The sequence below is a fragment of the Phyllostomus discolor genome, chromosome 2, assembly GCF_004126475.2.
Source record: "Phyllostomus discolor isolate MPI-MPIP mPhyDis1 chromosome 2, mPhyDis1.pri.v3, whole genome shotgun sequence".
Lineage (NCBI taxonomy): Eukaryota > Metazoa > Chordata > Mammalia > Chiroptera > Phyllostomidae > Phyllostomus > Phyllostomus discolor.
The window spans coordinates 56,135,835-56,146,597 of record NC_040904.2 but is presented as its reverse complement, the minus strand read 5'-3'; the positions used below and the strand labels follow the sequence as shown (position 1 = coordinate 56,146,597).

General features: G+C 38.4%; 1 pseudogene; it reads left to right on the top strand.

Moving 5' to 3' along the window:
- The first annotated feature begins 938 nt into the window (after positions 1-938).
- On the top strand, positions 939-10,139 carry LOC114515414 (annotated as a pseudogene).
- The last annotated feature ends 624 nt before the right edge of the window (positions 10,140-10,763 follow it).

The window sequence follows — 10,763 nt, the reverse complement described above, 5'->3', positions numbered from 1 at the left end:
TTATTACTTCATTTTCTCTCAAACTCATTTTTTTTTTTTTTTTTTGGTTTACTGTATGACAGAAGTAAAGTAGAATATGTTCTGTAGGTAGCTTTCAAGTTTATATTCCCTCCATTCAGGATCCAGCTCTCAGCCCTACTTTCTAATTCCTGGACAGAGTCTTATGCACCTTGCTTCAGTATGGTCTGGCGTCCATTCCTGGGCTGATGGACAGAAGTGGGCTGACAGGGTCATAGAGCACAGACACAACAGCTGGGGGCAGTTCTCAGACAGAAAAGGACTCTGTCCTAGAGAGGTACCACAAAATGTGTTTGCCATACGTGGTCCCTAGAAAACAGTGTTACCTTGACCAGGTGGGCATTCACTGTGAGGAAATGTGGAAGAGTTTCAGGCTTTCAGCTCTGAGAATGGTGTCAGGATCAGAAACCAGAACCCTGAGAAATAAATTGATAAAGAACAAGGAAAGCAGGTAGAACACTCTCAGAAAAATACATAAGCCATAAAAAACAAATATAGACTGTGAAGAAAAAGTACTTGTTATAAAGTACACTTGCTGTGTATTTATTCATAAAATTTTCTTTGCATTACTTATTTACTCCATTCATTGAAAAATATTTTTAAAATATTTTCTATGTAAAAATCACACTGCTGTTTTCTAGAATCATAGATGACTAACATATGGTCTTCCATTTTGTTGAAGTGGATCACAAAGTAGTATTAATTTACATACAATTTATAGTATCTACTTATATCTACCTATCATATTCAAATAACTTATAGGAAAAAGAAGTCTATGCCTGTGCTGACCATTCATATGTAACATTGTTCTCAAAATTTGGGGTGAAGCAGTAAGACTGAAAAGGAATTTAGTAAACTTGTCAGTTTGGGAAAAAGTGCAAAATATCATTACTAGAAGATGATATGATTGTCTAGCCAGAATGTCGAAGAAAATCACTAAAACACTGAAAAGTGTAAGTGGGTTTATCATGCTAGTTAAAGCAAATATACAGAATCAACATATTTATATTATATGAAAATTAATCTCTTAATACAATAGGAAAGAAAAAATACATATAACAATTAAATAAATGAGACAATTAGCAATAAATAAATATTAAACAAAACACCAAGGAATGAACTTCAAATAGAAGTATGCTGTATTATACAAAATGTTCAAAATTCTGTTATGAACAAAAGAGGTGATATTGATAGGAGAGGCATAACAAATTTCTGTACTGTAATACATAATAAATATTACCTGGTGTAAATACAAAGGTACTTATAAAAAACCTTACCCAATTATAAAGTTTGCCTCTGGGAACAAATGAGCTTAAAAAAGTAATGGCATGAAAGTTATAATCATGCAGTTTAAAACATACAATAATATTCATACAACTTATTGCAATGTTTGCACAGTGTCACATTAAATCAGCCTGTCACATACTAGAAAGCCCAAAATCTTGTTCAGGAAAACCATGATGATTTTAGCTCATCATAAAGACAGCATTTTAAAACAGTGGAAAAAGAATGTATTATTCAATAAATGTCCTAGAGTAGCCAGGTTCATTATTGGGGGAAAAGAATGAATCTATGTCTCATCATAAAATACATAAATAATAATTATGGATAAAATAATGCATAGATATTAAAATAATATTTCATTTTTTAAATATGTCCACAAAATATTGAAGAATATTTATATATTCTCATGGAACTGGTCTTATAAAAATGATATCAAAAGCAAAAATCACAAACAAAATATGCATAGTTTTGACTGTATAAAAATATAAAGTCCCTGGCTGGTGTAGCTCAATGGCTTGAGTGCAGGCATGTGAACCAAAGCATTGCCAGTTAGATTCCAAGCATGGGCACATGCCTGGGTTGCAGGCCAGATCCCTAGTAGTGGGTGTGCGAGAGGCAACCACACATTGATGTTTCACTCCCCCCTTTTCTCTCTCCCTTTCCCTATCTCTAAAAATAAATAAAATCTTTTAAAATATAAAGTCTTTTTTTTGTAAAAAGGTAAATTACTATTAAAAGGTATTAACAAATGTTTGCTTATATTTAGAATGACTCACAAAACATTTGATCGTTAAATATTAAAGCATATTCTATGCTAATTATTATTTTTTAAAGATTTTATTTATTTATGTTTAGAGCTGAAGGAAGGAGAAAGAGAGGGAGAGAAAGATCAGTGTGTGGTTGCCTCTCATGCATACCCTACTGGTGACCTGGCCCCCAACCCAGGCATGTGACCTGACCAGAAATTGAACCAGCAATCCTTTGATTTGTAGTCTGGCCAGCACTCAATCCACTGAACCACACCAGGCAGAGCTCTATGTTAATTATTTTTGAAAAGAAAAGAAAATGTCTTGGACATACTTTTATTTTGCTGCCATATAATATCACATTTAATTATTTTTTTCTGATTAAATTTTTGGCGGCTCATGAAAGTTCCAAGTAATACATTTCAAACACATTCCATTTTTCATATAACCCAACTATAATTTTCTCTTACAAGGCAGAGAATTCTCTTTGTATGCTCACTTGCTTTTTATCCCTCAGACAAATTACTATTATGATACCTTTGTGACTAAGCTGCTAGTGCTATTGTCCTGACCCCATGCGCATAATGGCAATGCTACTGTTGATGGTATCTTCTGGATTCAGGCTGGTAATCCCATCATTATACACAGGTGAATAAAACAAAATACTCTTTATCTGTTATAAAAAAAATCACACGACAGTAGGTTTCTATAATGAAACAGATCATGCGTGGAAGACTGAAATTTGGTGCTAAGGCAATAACAGCTTCTGTCAGAACCCGGCAACTTCACTTGACAGGCGTAATGTTTCTACTTCGTCTTCATTTAGGACAGCTTTGCTTCAGTGAGTAGGAGACATGACAATGACTTCTAACAGCTAGCAGTTCCAGGTACTTTTCCAAATGAATCCTGGGGTAAAGCTAACAGACTTTTGCAAATGGGGAAATTAATGGTTTTCACAAGTTCCCTCCTGGAATCTCACAACTATGATTTTGACAAGGTAGATGTGTATTGATAATTGAAATTGTTATGGGGAAATATCAAGAATATTAGGAATACATTTAAGTTAAGAAAGACTCTGCTGCAATGAATGTTTTTGTTTGAAAATATTTTTCAAAAACCATGCTTTATGCTGCAAAGGTCTTAGCCAGCAGTAAGCTTGGGTTTCAAGTCAAACAAGTATTTGAAGATTTCCCCAAAACTGAGGCTGAACATTCAGAGGTCTACATTGAAAAGATGTTATTGGAGAAAAGTAGGATGTTATATTGGCCATTCTAGAGAGATATAACCATATTTAAATTATTTAATGTATCTGATTATTCAGAAAAATACAAAGTTAAGTTACTCTAATGTTAATACAAATTGAGCAAAGATTTGGGAGATGTGAATTCTGATGGCTCTTTGGTAGTTTCTAGCTCTGTGACTTTGGAAAATTCAATTCACTAATTTGAATTAGAATTCCCTCATCTGCCCGGCTGGCGTAGCTCAATGGATTGAGTGCGGGCTGCGAACCAGAGTGTCGCAGGTTTGATTCCCAGTCAGGGTACGTGCCTGGCTTGCAGGCCATGACCCCCAGCAACCGCACATTGATGTTTCTCTCTCTCTTTATCTCTATCTCCCTCCCTTCCCTCTCTAAAAGTAAATAAATAAAATCTAAAAAAAAAAAAAAAGAATTCCCTCATCTGTAAAATGAAGAATTTGATTTAATTTATCTTAGTGTGCTTTCTATGAGAAGTCACTCTGAAATTTCACTAATATTAAAGGATACATTTTCTTCATACCATCTAAGTAACACAGGATGGAAATTTCTAAACACAAGCCATTTGTCATATTACAGAGTGGCAAATGGGGTCATTTCTGGTCAAAGGGTGACTAGGAAACTGTCTGTTTAGGATGGACTGCCAGTGAAGGGGATGCCTAAGAAAACTTAGCGTACTGTAGTGATTCCTTCTGCATCTGAATAGGATTCAGTTTTCTTTCTCTTGCCTCAAGGTAGTGTTAGTATTGTATTATATTCAAAAGACGTATAAATTCAACTACAGAAGCCTGGAAAAAGGCTTTAAGTAATTTCTAAAAATTCAGTATAGAAAATTATATCTCACAAAACACAGCAAAGCTCCTAAAATTTACTTTTTAGGTATAACTGACCCAAAGTTCTAGAAACATGGCTGCTAATAAAATGATTCCCCTTATGCCCCAAGTCCCAGGTAAACTTGATTTCTTAGGGCAAATCCTATCTTTCTGTTTCTCCTCAGCCTGAGGGAAGAAATAGGGCAAGCTGAATGGAAAAAAACAATGAAATGTTTTAAGAGCACCTATTGTATCTAGTCATTTTACCTTGTTTAATTGCATTTAGACTTCCCAGTCAACCCATGAATTAGGTTTCATTGTTATTATTGTTCAAATATTAAAGAGGAGGAAACTGATTCCATAAGAGTATTGCTAACCTTTCTAAAATTTAATAGCTTGAAAAAGAGTAGTTTTGTGATTGGAATCCATAAATCTCTGCTCTTTCCAATTTTTGATATATGAATTGGAGAGGAAAGAATATGTACTTATTTCACATGGTGAAATTGATACAAAAATAAAACCTGGCTTTTTAAAAGTCTATCATCTCAATTTTGGAATGGGTTCAAATTAAAAACTTGAATTTAAGATTTTTCTGTTACATATGAATAAGAGCATATGTTTGTTTTTGTACACACTCACATGCATACCTATATTAACATATGCATATTTTGAATAATAGTTATCTTTAAAAAATTAAAAATTAACATGCACACATAGTGTTGGGAACTGCCCTGCCTGGTTTCAGGAGCTGTAACTGCCCCCATGGCTAAGGCTGAGTGAGTGACTTTCAGACTATAAGTCACTAAGGAGACAAAACTTATCTCCCTGGCAGAAGCGCTGCCTCTGCTCCTTTTATTTCACCCTGCCTGGCCCCCAGTGTTTGATCAGTTAGCCAGTGATGGGTAAGATTCCCCACCAGGGGGATGACCTAAGACAGGCATAATCATGGGGGCCCCCCAGGGAAGGACTTGGGGGCTACAGAAAAAGAGGGTGATGAACCCTCGCTCCTCAGCTTTGACACAGCCTCAGTTCTCATTCTGTCTGCAAGAAGTCTCCTAATCTCTTGGCTGCCTTACTTCCCCTGCCTGACTTAAGCCTGAAACAATGCCTTAAGTCTGAAACAATGCTGGAGGTGGGTGCTGCCCTGTGCTGGAAAGGGCAGGTTCTCTAGGGCGATCAGGCCTAAGAAAGAATGCATAAAATCCTATGAAACCTACTTTGCTAAGAAACTCAATTTAAATGATAAGGGTACAATCAGGAAGTGAGTTTGTTCCCATTTCACTATCTGACCCTGACTCAGAATAAGCCCTCAGAGTTCTTTGAATGTTACCTATTGTTTAATCAATTCTGCCTGACAATGATTAATGAGCTTTACCTATGCACCTTGCATTCCTATGCAAATTGAATCTGATAAAAGATTGTCAAGGCAAGGGTTGGGGCACTCTCCTCTTGAGAGTAGCCATGCCATCCCTTTTCTTCCACAGAACTCGGTAGTCTATGTGAATTTATCTCATATCTCATCCATAATGCCTCGGACACTGTGGGCCAGTATCCATGTCACATAGCATGTATTAGTTTCATATAAAGACAGATTAATCTCTAAAGAAAGAGAAGGAAGGAATAATCCAATATTGGAGACAAACAGATGAGTGTGGTCTCAGGGATACTGATTTTAAAATTATCTTTCTTGAGTTGAAATTTGTGATTTTTAAAACTTCTGAAAAGGTATCTATTTTTTCACCTCAAAACTTGAATTATAGACAGAATGATTTTAGAAATGTAGTCTGAACCTCATTTCTCCCCATAATTTTAGACTTTCCCCATGGTCCCATGGTCTTCTCGTGACCAGTGTGGCCACTGAGAAGTCAAAGGCCACCGTGCATCGTACTCCACTTTACATAACTGGTTTTTGGTGGCTGGAAACTTTTAGGATTTATTCCTTACCACAGAGGTTCAGAAATTTTGTCTTTTTAATCTTTTAGGTAAGGGATGGTCATTAATATTAATCCTTTATAGCACATATGGGTACTCTCAATTTATAGATTAACTTTTTTCAGTTCTAATAGATTTTTAAAATATTTCCCCCACAATAAATTTTGTCTTTTCTCTTTCTGCATCACTTAATACTAGATATGGAACTTCCTGAATAATTCCTTTAATTTTTAAACTATTCTCTACTACTTTGTAGAACTTATCTTTTTTGCTTTAATGTTACTGAAATTTCATAACTGTTTTCAAACACCCAAACTTTCTAAAGAATTTGTGTACATATAATGTAAACATACATAAATATACAATATGCATTTTAATTTGTATATATCCAATTAGTAGTTTTGAGAGCCTATGCATGTTATTCTTCACACACATATTTTGATCTTTTATTATTCTCTGTCAAGAATGTTCTCTATTTATTTCTGTGCATTTGCTCTGTCCTTCTCTGGCTTCATGTCCCTAGCTGATCACTGTGGACTAATTTGTATAGATTTTATCTCCAGGGCTCCGCTGTTTTCTAGCTTCTGGCTGGAATTTTTCAACAGGGTTTGACACCATTTCCAGTAATGCTTTTGCTTTTCTTACAGGGTTTGGGTTCCTGAACAGGAACCTCTATGCTTCTGTTTTTCTATAAATTAAACCTATAGTCTCCTGCTGGATGAGGGAGAGTGGTCAAGGCCATGATGAACCTGGGAGAGGACCGAGGGTCCCATTGCTTCTTATTCAGACTTTTAAACTCTCTGGTTTTCAAACCCTGCTTCATGCCACCTTCCACAGAGTCCTGATCCTTAACTCTCAAGCCCTTTCAGTGTGGTGCAGTATATATTGGCCAGATTTTCATGGTATCTGTAGGCAGTCAATTACTAATCATTTCAAATAGAGCTGCTTCTTGTATTCTAAAATTGCACTGATATCTTTGAAGCCTTCTTCCCCATTATCTTAGTGTGTGTTCATATTTTAAAAAAATTCTGTCACTACTATGACATAATGTTATTAGAAGGAGTTTCAATTCTTTGCAGCAATCTGAACACAATTAAATTCTTATTAAAAATATATTAACTTGGAGATCTTCCAAGATGGCAGCAGAGTAGGTGGATTTTACACTCACCTCCTTCCTGTACCAAACTGGAAATACAACTAAATTAAAGTACAATAATGCTGAGGGTTCTGGAGGGATACCTCAGCTATGGGGGGAGGGTTCCCCTTGAAAAGTGTTGGGCCTAAAACCCTGGTAGAGCTCCCCAGCCAGGAGCACCAGAGCTGGAAAGAGGTGCTCACATCACATCTGACTGTAAAGACCAGAGGGGTTTCTGTCCACTAGGGGGAGACAAAATCCAATGGAGGCACAAGAGCCTTCTTAAAGGAAAATACATAAAATTTCATTCTCAGCCACTTTTACTCTGGATTCTGGTGAAGGGAGAGCAGTGCAGAGTGGAGTCATCTGGAGAGATTCTGGGATGTGGGGACTCTAAGGATGAAGATACAAGGATGGCCACTGGTTTTTCTGTGTTGAATTGTCCTCCAGTGGTCTAGTTGCCATATTTCTAGGGCAGAACAATCCCATCTCAGTGGCATCAGCCTTGGGGAAAACAATTACTGTACTCTCTGAAATCTTTTTGCCCCACCCTATGGATCTTAAGCCCTGCCAGAAAGTCACTTGCATAGGCCAGGGTGTAGAAATCTGGGCAGACTCAGGGGAGGTCAATGACTGCCTTTGGGGCAGGGCCATTCCCACAACTTTCCCAAGAACATGACTAGTGTTTCCCCCTCATGGAAGATCCTATAGAAACACACTTCTAACTTCTGAGAGACCCAACTTCTGGACTCCAGAGACCTCGCCTCTGGAAACCACCAGGGCTTTGCTCTACCAAGGTCAGGGTAAAACCCAGGACCGACTCAGTAATGTGTCTCTGGGATGGGACCACACCCATCACCTTCCTTGAAGCTTGAAAGATACCTCTCCATCATAGGAGATCTACTAGCTCCAATCTCCTGATTTTGTCAGAAGCTCTTTCAGTGACTGAGCCTAACAAGTAGCAGATGGGTAAACAGAAGCAGGTGGAGGCAGATCCTGGGGTCTTTTGGGACATTTACTGACTGTCTTCAGTACCACTGTTGGAAAAAGCCAGCCTGGGAGCACAGCTTGATCCTTTTTATGTGCAGCCAAGCCCAGCAGAGGCAGCCACTATTTGTGGATCTCTATTAGCTTTGAACAGGTTGCTGAGGACAAAGCACAGACTGCATCTGATATTAGTCTGCACTAGAGTCTCTTCCAAGGGGCCAGAATCAAAACACCAAGTCACCAGCTTCAGAAAACATTGAAGCAAGATTGAATAAACTTCACAAATAGCATAGCCAAAGGGAGAGTTTAGGAGTCACTAAACCCCTAAAGCTTGCTGTGGAGAATTCTGTTTATTTTATTTTCTATTTCTTTCTTATTTTTTCTTGTTTCTTTGTCCTTTTCTTTTTCCTTATTTTTATTTTACTTTATTTTTATATATTTTATTATTTTGTATTTTATTTATTTGCTATTATTATTATTATTTGGTCACCAGCTGCACAGAAGCTTGAACACCATTGTCAGGGTTGAGCCTTACAGCCAGCCAGCCAGCCTGAGGTTCAATTCCATACATGAATGGTCCAAAAGCAATTAAGACTAAATTATAACAGGGGAGCCTACATAACACACATAAAGGACATTCCTGGAGTACCCAGCTAAGAAGAAAATATACACTGCACCACTGGGTCCCACATGACTCCAACTACATAAAGCTACCCCATGAAGACTGTATCATAGATTTACCTGACACATAGAAACAAACTCAAGGAGGCAGCCAAACAGGGAGACAAATAAACAGGTATCAAATGAAAGAAGAGGAAGAATCTTTAGAAAAAGAGCTAAGTAAAATGGAGACATGCAATTTATCAGATATAGAGTTCAAAATAATGGTTTCGAGGATGTTTAAGGAACTTATTGAGAACTGCAACAGCATGAAAACCACAAAAAAAGAACCAGCTAAAAATGAAGAATATCACACCTGACATCAAAGAATGCACTAGAAGAAATAGAAAGTAGGATGGATGAAGCAAAGAATCAAGTTTGAAAGACAAGGTAGAAGAAAACACCCAATCAGAACAGCAAAAAGAAAAAAGAATTAAAAAAAAAACATGCGGATAATTTAAGAGATCTTTGGAAAACATGAAGCGTAATAACACCTGCATCCTGGGTACCAGAAAATAAGAGAAAGAGAACAAGGAATCATGAACCTATTTGAAGAAATAATGACAAAAAATTTTCCTAACCTGATGAAGGAAAAAGGCACACAAGTCCATGAAGCACAGAGAGTCCCAACCAAGAAGAACCCAAAGAGACCCACACTAAGATACATAAAAATTATAATGGCAAAGATTAACACCAAAAAGAAAATGTTAAAAGCAACAAGAGAAAAGAAGTTAATTACCTACAAGGGAGCTCCCATAAGTCTGTCAGATGATTTCCCAACAGAAACATTTTAGGCCAGAAGGGATTGGCACGAAATATACAAAGTGGTTCTCTAATGGGGACTCTAAGCCTGGGCCATTTCTGGTGCTGGTATGGCTCCAAGAAGGCATCTACATTTTCTACCAGTGGCCAGAGCTATCACTCCTAGCAGACAGGAGCTTGAACAGTAGGCTAGTGGCCAAGCTTGCATATCCTAGCCATTACTCCTCTAGCTGCTTCATAGAGAAGGAAAGATAAGTGATTCAAACTTATAGTCCAGCCCACCCTTGGTTTCCAAGCAGGGAAAGGATGACACTGAGAAATGAGCAGCCTGGGGTGAGTCCTGGGACAGTACTAGTAGGGAGTCAGAAGAAGACCAGCAAAGTGCCAACACCTAATAGTCAAAGGGGAGCAAAAACAAGAATGCTGTCAAGACCCAGGACACCGTCATGACTCCAGGGGGAAAAGCAAGGGGCAGACCCCCCAAAAAAGAGCTGTAGAAGGAGAAAGAAGAAGGAATATTGTAGGAGTCCACTGAGGACAAGCAATGACCATGCTGTGATATCCACTTCCTTACCAAGGAGCAGGTTCTTCTGGGACAGGACAACCTCATTCCCACTGCCCCCAACCCTTCTCCTCAGGCCCCCAGTCACTGCCACCCATTTGTGCCTATCTATCTGCACCCTTTTGCACTGCCACACTACACAGAACAGCAGCCACTTCAGGGTTCCAGTGGGCCAAGAGGGTAACAACTTTCATTTGATATCAGTTCCTAGCAACCCCTCACCCACCCACGTGCATTCACTTGCCCTCCTAGACAAAGCTGACTTCCCACTTAGCCATGCCCTGCATGTGGCTGTGTCCCTGCTCCCTTGGTGGTGGGGACATTGCTGACTTGGCTCCTGGTTTGAGGATCCCATTTCAACTTTTACCTCTGGCTTCCTATTATGGGCCTGAGGCAGGGCTACACTATCCTTTAAGGGGCCCAAGTCCCATCTCACTCTGAGATGCCCACTCCACAGTACTGGTGTGTGTGGCCATGGACAGGGTTTTTTTGACCCCAAGAGGCCCTGACCAACTGTGTTTCACCAGATGCAGCTCATACCCAATTTCCCTCATTCCCTGCCTTGCCTAGTCAGGGGACTAGTTTGGAAAGTTCCCCCAAAGGAACAGAA